Source organism: Macaca fascicularis, chromosome 19, assembly GCF_037993035.2.
Source record: "Macaca fascicularis isolate 582-1 chromosome 19, T2T-MFA8v1.1".
Lineage (NCBI taxonomy): Eukaryota > Metazoa > Chordata > Mammalia > Primates > Cercopithecidae > Macaca > Macaca fascicularis.
Window position 1 is genome coordinate 42,623,375 of NC_088393.1, and position 7,595 is coordinate 42,630,969.

At 46.1% G+C, this 7,595-nt stretch overlaps 1 pseudogene; it reads left to right on the forward strand.

The window, feature by feature from the left end:
- The first annotated feature begins 5,343 nt into the window (after positions 1-5,343).
- LOC102124153 (putative elongation factor 1-alpha-like 3) lies at positions 5,344-6,907 on the forward strand (annotated as a pseudogene).
- Positions 6,908-7,595: the final 688 nt, after the last annotated feature.

Genomic DNA, 7,595 nt, shown 5'->3' on the forward strand with positions numbered 1-7,595 from the left:
CCTGTAATCCCAGCTACTCAGTAGGCTGAGGCAGGAGAATTGCTTGAACCCAGGAGGCAGAGGTTGTAGTGAGCCAAAATTACACCACTGCCCTCCAGTCTGGGTGACAGAGTGACTCACCATCTCAAAAAAATAAAATAAAAATTTAAAAATTAAATAAATAAATAAATTATTTCCTGGGCAAAGCCAAGAAACTTCCCAGGCTAAGCCCCAATTTAGGGCTCATCTGCCCTACGTCAGAAGGGAGGCAAAGACCAGACAGGCAGAGCAAGAAGCCTGGGAGTCTACAAAATTAGTTGCAGGACTCTTCCAAAAAAAGGAAGCAGAGCATCGAAAAAAGCTGAAAGACACCTGGAAGAAAAGTGAGGCCACTGTTCCTGGGAGTTGCAAGTGGGAGATAGAGGTTTTTATTGCGGGGTTACAGTGTGAGAAGGTGCTCAACTTTTGACCTTCCTCTCTGAGGACATGACTCTTCTGATTTAGAAAACAACAGTAAAAAGTCCCCAAGAGATACTGATGGTTGCGGTTCCCAAAACTTCGTTAACATCTGTGGGAAGCCTTCTGACTTTCCTCTGAGGCCAGTTCTGAAAAGCCATTCATACGGAGGCAAATCAAACTATCAAAGCAGCAGCCTGTGTTCTGGGAAAAGGATGCTGGGATCACATTCCAGAGAAAAGATGGGATAGAAGGAATGAAAGCTGATCAACGTGACTGGGTGAGGTGGCTCACGCCTGTAATCCCAGCACTTTGGAAGGCTGAGGTGGGCAGATCACCTGAGGTCAGGAGCTCCAGACCAGCCTGGCCAACATGGTGAAACCCCGTCTCTACTAAAAATACAAAAATTTGCCGGTCATGGTGGCATGTCCCCGTAGTCCCAGCTACTCGGGAGGCTGAGGCAGGAGAATCGCTTGAACCTGGGAAGCTGAGGTTGTGAGGTTGCAAGGTTACAGTGAGCTGAGATTGCAGCACTGCACTCCAGCCTGGGCAACAAGAGAGAAACTCCGTCTCCATAAAAAGAAGAAAGCTGATCAACACTGGTAGAAGTGGGGAAGTGCAAAGCTCACTTCCCATGGGAGCCAGGGTGGAACTAGCAGAGAGAAAATGTTGCAAAAGAGGAAATGGGATACAGAAATATTTTTTAAGGAGAGGGTGCTTTCAGTGGATTTAGAAGAATATAGTGGCTAGATGTGGTGGCTCGTGCCTGTAATGCCAGCATTTTGGGAGTCTGAGGCAGGTAGGTAACTTGAGCCCAGGAGTTCCAGAGCAGCTTGGGCAACATGGCTAAACCCTGTCTCTACTAAAAATACAAAAATTAGCTGGGTGTGGTGGCACATACCTGTAGTCTCAGCTGAGGTAGGAGCATCACCTGAACCTTGGGAGGTTGAGGCTGCAGTGAACCATGATCAGGTCACTGCACTCCAGCCTGAGTGAAAAAGTGAGACCCTTTCTCAAAAAAAATTAAAATTAAAAGAAGAGTACAGTGAGATAACCCAATCAATCATCCCCTGTTGCAGATCCCCCAGTCTCAGGGGTCAAATCACGATTGGCACTAATCATGATGCTCTCGACCCCCTTTACTGGTGATTGGTCTCAAGATGGAAATGCGACCCAGTTCCAGCCAACAAAAAGAAAGAAGTCTGCTGGGGGCCTCTGGGACAGATTTTCCTCTATCTCATAAAAAAAAAAAAAAATAGATGCGTAAGGAGCTGCTCTCCCACTTCTGATCTGGAACTTTCTATGGAAGAATGTGATACTTGGAGCTACAGCAGCCATGTTGGGGCCACGAGGTTACAAACTTGAGGAAGAAGACAAACAAGCTAAGGACAGCAGAGCAGCAGGATGTAAAGGGCCTGCGTCCTTGACCCTGTTGAGGTGGGACCACCAACCTCCAAAGTCACTGTAGTAAATGTTGACTCACTATTGGCCAGATACCCTCTAACTTACAGGTGAACACAGTAGATCAGCCTATATGCTACTAGAACATACCCAATGACATCTTCTCTCGTGTTAAAATATTTTAACGTCCTGGGGTTTCTAAACTCTGCCTATTTGCCTTATAGAAGCTATGTGATGTTAGCGTTTGCCTTATCTGTTAAGGCTGAACTCAGATGTCTTATTGTTCTAGACACTAGCTCTAGCACCAAGATGTCTGGACTTTCCTCATTCAGAAGGAGGCTTTTGAGAGCTGACTGGCTGGGGCTGCACGAACATAGCTTTCCAAGACAAAAAAAAAAAAAAAAAAATGCTAGATGGGATATTTTTAAGATAAAATGTTCATCTGACGGACAATCTCAATTGCAAGCCTGCACTTTTATTAATAAAAATTCCCATACTTGAGCAGATCACCTGAGGTCAGGAGATCGAGACCAGCCTGGCCAACATGGCAAAACCCTGTCTCTACTAAAAATACAAAAATGAGCTGAGTGTGGGGGCACACGCCTGTAATCCCAGCTACTCGGGAGGCTGAGGCAGGAGAATTGCCTGAATCCAGGAGATGGAGGTTGCAGTGAGCCGAGATCATGCCACTGCCTTCCAGCCTGGGCAACAGAGCGAGACTCTGTTTCAAAAAATCAAAAACAAAAACAAAAAAAATCTCATACTTATTATGGGCTCTTGGATGCCATGAAAACAAGAGAGGGCTGAAAGAGTAGGATGTGGACCATGAGCAATGTTATCCTATGGAAAAGTACTTGTCTCTGTTCAGTGTTCTTGGGCACAGGAGAGCTACCCAGTCCTTGTGCCTGTGGAATCACTTGAACACACACAATGCCCACATGAGGATGGGGATATGTGGTCCTGGATGCCCAATTTACTACTTACAATTAATGCACACAATTAGATGATTCCCTTTTCCCTCCCCTCCCTTTCTTTTTTCTTTCTTTCTTTTCTTTTCTTTTCCTTTTTTTTTTTTCTGTGACAGAGTCTGGCTCTGTCACCCAGGCTGGAGTGCAGTTACGTGATCATGGCTCACTGCAGCCTCAACTTCTCAGGCTCAAGCAATCCTCCCACCTCAGCCTCCCAAGTAGCTGGCTGAAACTATAGGTACATGCCACCATGCCTGGCTAATAAAAAAACAATTTGTAGAGATGGGGTCTTGCTATGTGGCCCAGACTGGTCTCGAACTCCTGGGCTCAAGCGATCCTCCCACCTTGGCCTCCCAAAGTGCTGGCGTGAAAGGCGTGAGCCTAGCTTTGATAATTTCCAGTGGTTCTCTATGCTTAGAGCATTACTCTCATCTTTTTTTTTTTTTAACAGTCTAGAATGCTCTCTTAAAACCTCCATAAAAATAACTCCTTGTTTGTGAGTCCTCTGGTGAACAATCCAATGACTTGCAGGAACACTGCCAGGCATCCCCAGCCAGTGCAGGCCAGCAGACTGCTTCCCTAGCCCACGTTTGCTGGTCTGCTTGTTCACTCTGCAGTGAACCCTTCTGCTTACAGCTTTTCCAGCTAACTTTCTTTTGATTCAGTGTGGCCTCTGACAAAAAGCAGACCAGTAGTTGCCAGGGGCTGCGGATGGGAGAGAGGAGGGTGTTGCCTGGGAAGATATCAGAGGGACATTTTCAGGTGATGGAAATGTTAGATTACTTGATTGCAGTGGGGGTCACACAAGAAGTCAAGACTTATTGAACTCTCTCCTTACAACGGGTGCATTTTATGGTGTGTCAATGAAGCCTCAATAATGTTTTTAAAAGCCGGTGTCACCTCACCTCCTGGCTTGTAGTGTTTGTGTACCTAATATAAATCTTGCTAAGTTTCCTTCAGCCAAGCGGGTCTCTGCTTCTGCTGGGCTGCTCTGCAGAGGCTGTGACTGCTGGATGATAACCCAGGTTACATAAAAGTGTAGAAACCATGTGCAAACAAATGCTACATGGCAACCAGCTTTTATCTTGGTGCTGGAGATCTGCAGGGCGTGGTGGAAAGGGTGGCAACTGGACAGTGCAATGGTTCATTTCACCTTCTGTCACCGCGTGGGGCTGTAGGGGCAGCTCTGTCATACTTTCCAATTTTCCAAGCTGAAAATCCAGTTGTTATTGCTGTTTTTGAAATCTTACATTTTTTTTTAAACTGATAACAAATTGAAAACGTTTAAGTATTTGTGTGGGGAAAGTGAATCAGGCCTGAGGGTTGCGGACTGCCTTCTAGGTTTCCGGCCTGTGACCTCTGCAGCAGCTGAGGTGGAGGAGGGCTCAGAGGTCAGGAGGGAAGGGGAAGGAGCATGAGGAAGTGTGATTCTGCAGTAAGCACAGCCCATACTTTTGCTCAGAACCCAAGACAGGCAGTTGACGAGACCTGCTGGCGTTCTGAAGACGTTCTTCCTCGTCCCTCGTTCTTATTTTGCGGTCCCTCCCTGCCCCTACAGCTGTTCTCTGAAAGCTGTCTCCCTCATCCACAAAAAGATCTTGGAGGCCACAGACCAGGCAGGGAGGGAAGCTCCGAGGACTGATGCTGGCTCTCCCTCCTTCCCCTCCCAACTCCCCCTCCCAACTGGCACTGAAGGCAGGTGTTCCTCAGGCTCGGACCCCGCCCACCTTTGCTCGTTTTCTCTCTCCTCTCTGCACGCATTCTAATCCATCACAATGGCTGTAAACATCCGTGACTCCCACATTTCCATCGCCAGCACCAGACTCTTGTGTATCCACCTGTATACAGAGACGTCTCAACTTCTAGACTTTCAAGACCAAACCTAACTCCTTACTTCCTCCCCCTAATCTGGCCCCACCACCCAGCCTACTCCACCTCCATAAACGGCAACACCACCCACAGTCTGCCCACACCAGAAACCCAGATGTCATTCATTCATTCATTCTTTCTTTTCTTTTCTTTTTTTTTTTTTTTCTTTTGAGACGGAGTCACTCTGTTGCCCAGTCGGGAGTGCAGTGGCGTGATCTCGGCTCACTACAACCTCCACCTCCTGTGTTCAAGTGATTTTCCTGCCTCAGCCTCCTGAGTAGCTGTGATTACAGGCATGCACCACCATGCCTGGCTAACTTTTGTATTTTTAGTAGAGATGGGATTTCACCACGTTATCCAGGCTGGTCTTGAACTCCTGGGCTAAAGCAATCTGCCTGCCTCAACCTCCCAAAGTGCTGGGATTACAGACATGAGCCACCATGCCCAGTCCTTTCTTTTTTTAGAGATTCGATTCTTTTTTTAATTTTTAAAATGATCACACAATAAAATGAACATTTTCAGGAAATGTGTACAGTTCTGTGAATCAAACAGACAGACAGATTCCCGTAACCAGCAACAAAATCAAGATAAAGACCAATGATAGTCACACCTTCCTTTCACCCCTAGCCACTATGAAACACAGATGTGCTATCACTAGGGTTTTATCTTCTCAAGAATGTCACATAGCTTTTCGCAACAGGTTTGCCACCAGAACACAGGTGTCGTGAAAACTGCCCCTAAAAGCCAAAATGGGAAAGGTGAAGACTCATATCAACATTGTCGTCAGTGGACAAGTAGATTTGGGCAAGTCCGCCCCTACTGGCCATCTGATCTACAAATGTGGTGGCATCAACAAAAGAAGCATTAAAAAATTTGAGAAGGAGGCTGCTGAGATGGGAAAGGGCTCCTTCAAGTATGCCTGGGTCTTGGATAAACTGAAAGTTGAGCGTGAACGTGGTATCACCATTGACATCTCCTTGTGGAAATTTGAGGCCAGCAAGTACTGCATGACTATCATTGACGCCCCAGGACACAGAGGCTTCATCGAAAACATGATTACAGGGACATCTCAGGCTCACTCTGCTGTCTTGGTTGTTGCTGCTGGTGTTGGTGAATTTGAAGCTGGTGTCTCCAAGAATCGGCAGACCCAAGAGCATGCCCTTCTGGCTTACACACTGGCTGTGAAACAACTAATCATTGGTGTTAACAAGATGGATTTCATTGAGCCACCCCACAGCCAGAAGAGATATGAGGAAATTGTTAAGGAAGTCAGCAGTACATTAAGAAAATTGGCTACAATCCCGACACAGTAGCATTTGTGCCAATTTCTGGTTGGAATGGTGACAACATGCTGGAGCCAACTGCTAACGTGCCTTGGTTCAAGGGATGGAAAGTCACCCGTAAGGATGGCAATGCCAGTGGAACCACGCTGCCTGAGGCTCTGGACTGCATCTTACCACCAACTCGTCCAACTGACAAGCCTGCTTCTCCAGGATGTCTACAAAATTGGTGGTGTTGGTACTGTTCCTGATGGCCGAGTGGAGACTGTTGTTCTCAAACCTGGTATGGTGGTTGCCTTTGCTCCAGTCAACTCTACAACTGAAGTAAAATCTGTCGAAATGCACCATGAAGCTTTGAGTGAAGCTTTTTCTGGGGACAATGTGGGCTTCCATGTCAAGAACATGTCTGTCAAGGATGTTCGTCATGGTAACAATGGAAGCAGCTGGATTCACTGCTCAGGTGATCTATCCTGAACCATCCAGGCCAAGTCAGTGCTGGCTATGCCCCTGTACTGGATTGCCACATGGCTCACATTGCATGCAAGTTTGCTGAGCTGAAGGGAAAGATTGATCGCTATTCTGGTAAAAAGCTGGAAGATGGCCCTAAATTCTTGAAATCTGGTGATGTTGCCATCATTGATATGGTGCTTGGTAAGCCCATGTGTATTAAGAGCTTCTCAGACTATCCACCTCTGGGTTGCTTTGCTGTTCGTGATATGAGACAGACAGTTGTTGTGGGTGTCATCAAAGCAGTGGACAAGAAGGCAGCTGGAGCTGGCAAGGTCACCAAGTCTCCCCAGAAAGCTCAGAAGGCTAAATGAATATTATCCCTAGTACCTGCCACCCTGGTATTAATCAGTGCTGGAAGAATGGTCTTAGAACTGTTTCAGTTGGCCATTTAAGTTTAGTATTAAAAGACTGGTTAATGATAACAATGCATCGTAAAACTTTCAGTTCGAGGAAAGGATAATATTATGTGGACCACTTTGGTTTTCTTTTTTGCGTGTGGCAGTTTTAATTTATTAGTGTTTAAAATCAGTGCTTTTTAATGGAAACAACTTGACCAAAAATGTGTCACAGAATTTTGAGACCCATTAAAAAAGTTTAATGAAAAAAAAAAAAAAAAAAAAGAATGTCACATAAACAGAATCCTACAGTGTGTAACCTTTTGAGCTGGCATTTATTTATTCATTTATTTATTTATTTATTTTGAGACAGAATCTCACTGCAATGCCCAGGCTGGAGTGCAATGGTGTGATCTCAGCTCACTGCAACCTCTGCCTCCCAGGTTCAAGCAATTCTGCCTCAGCCTCCCGAGTAACTGGGATTATAGGCATGTGCCATCATGCCAGGCTAATTTTTGTATTTTTAGCAGAGACAGGGTTTCACTATGTTGGCCAGGCTGGTCTCAAACTCCTTACCTCAGGTGATATGCTCACCTTGGCCTCCCAAAGTGCTGGGATTACAGGCATGAGCCACTGCACCTGGCTAGCTGACTTTCTTCGTTCAGCACAATGTCACTGAGCTTCATCCATGCCACCGCGCCTGGCTAATTTTTAAACTTTTTGTAGAGACAGGATGTCACTATGTTGCATAGGCTGATCTCAAACTCTTAGGCTCAACTGATCCTGCCATCTCAGCC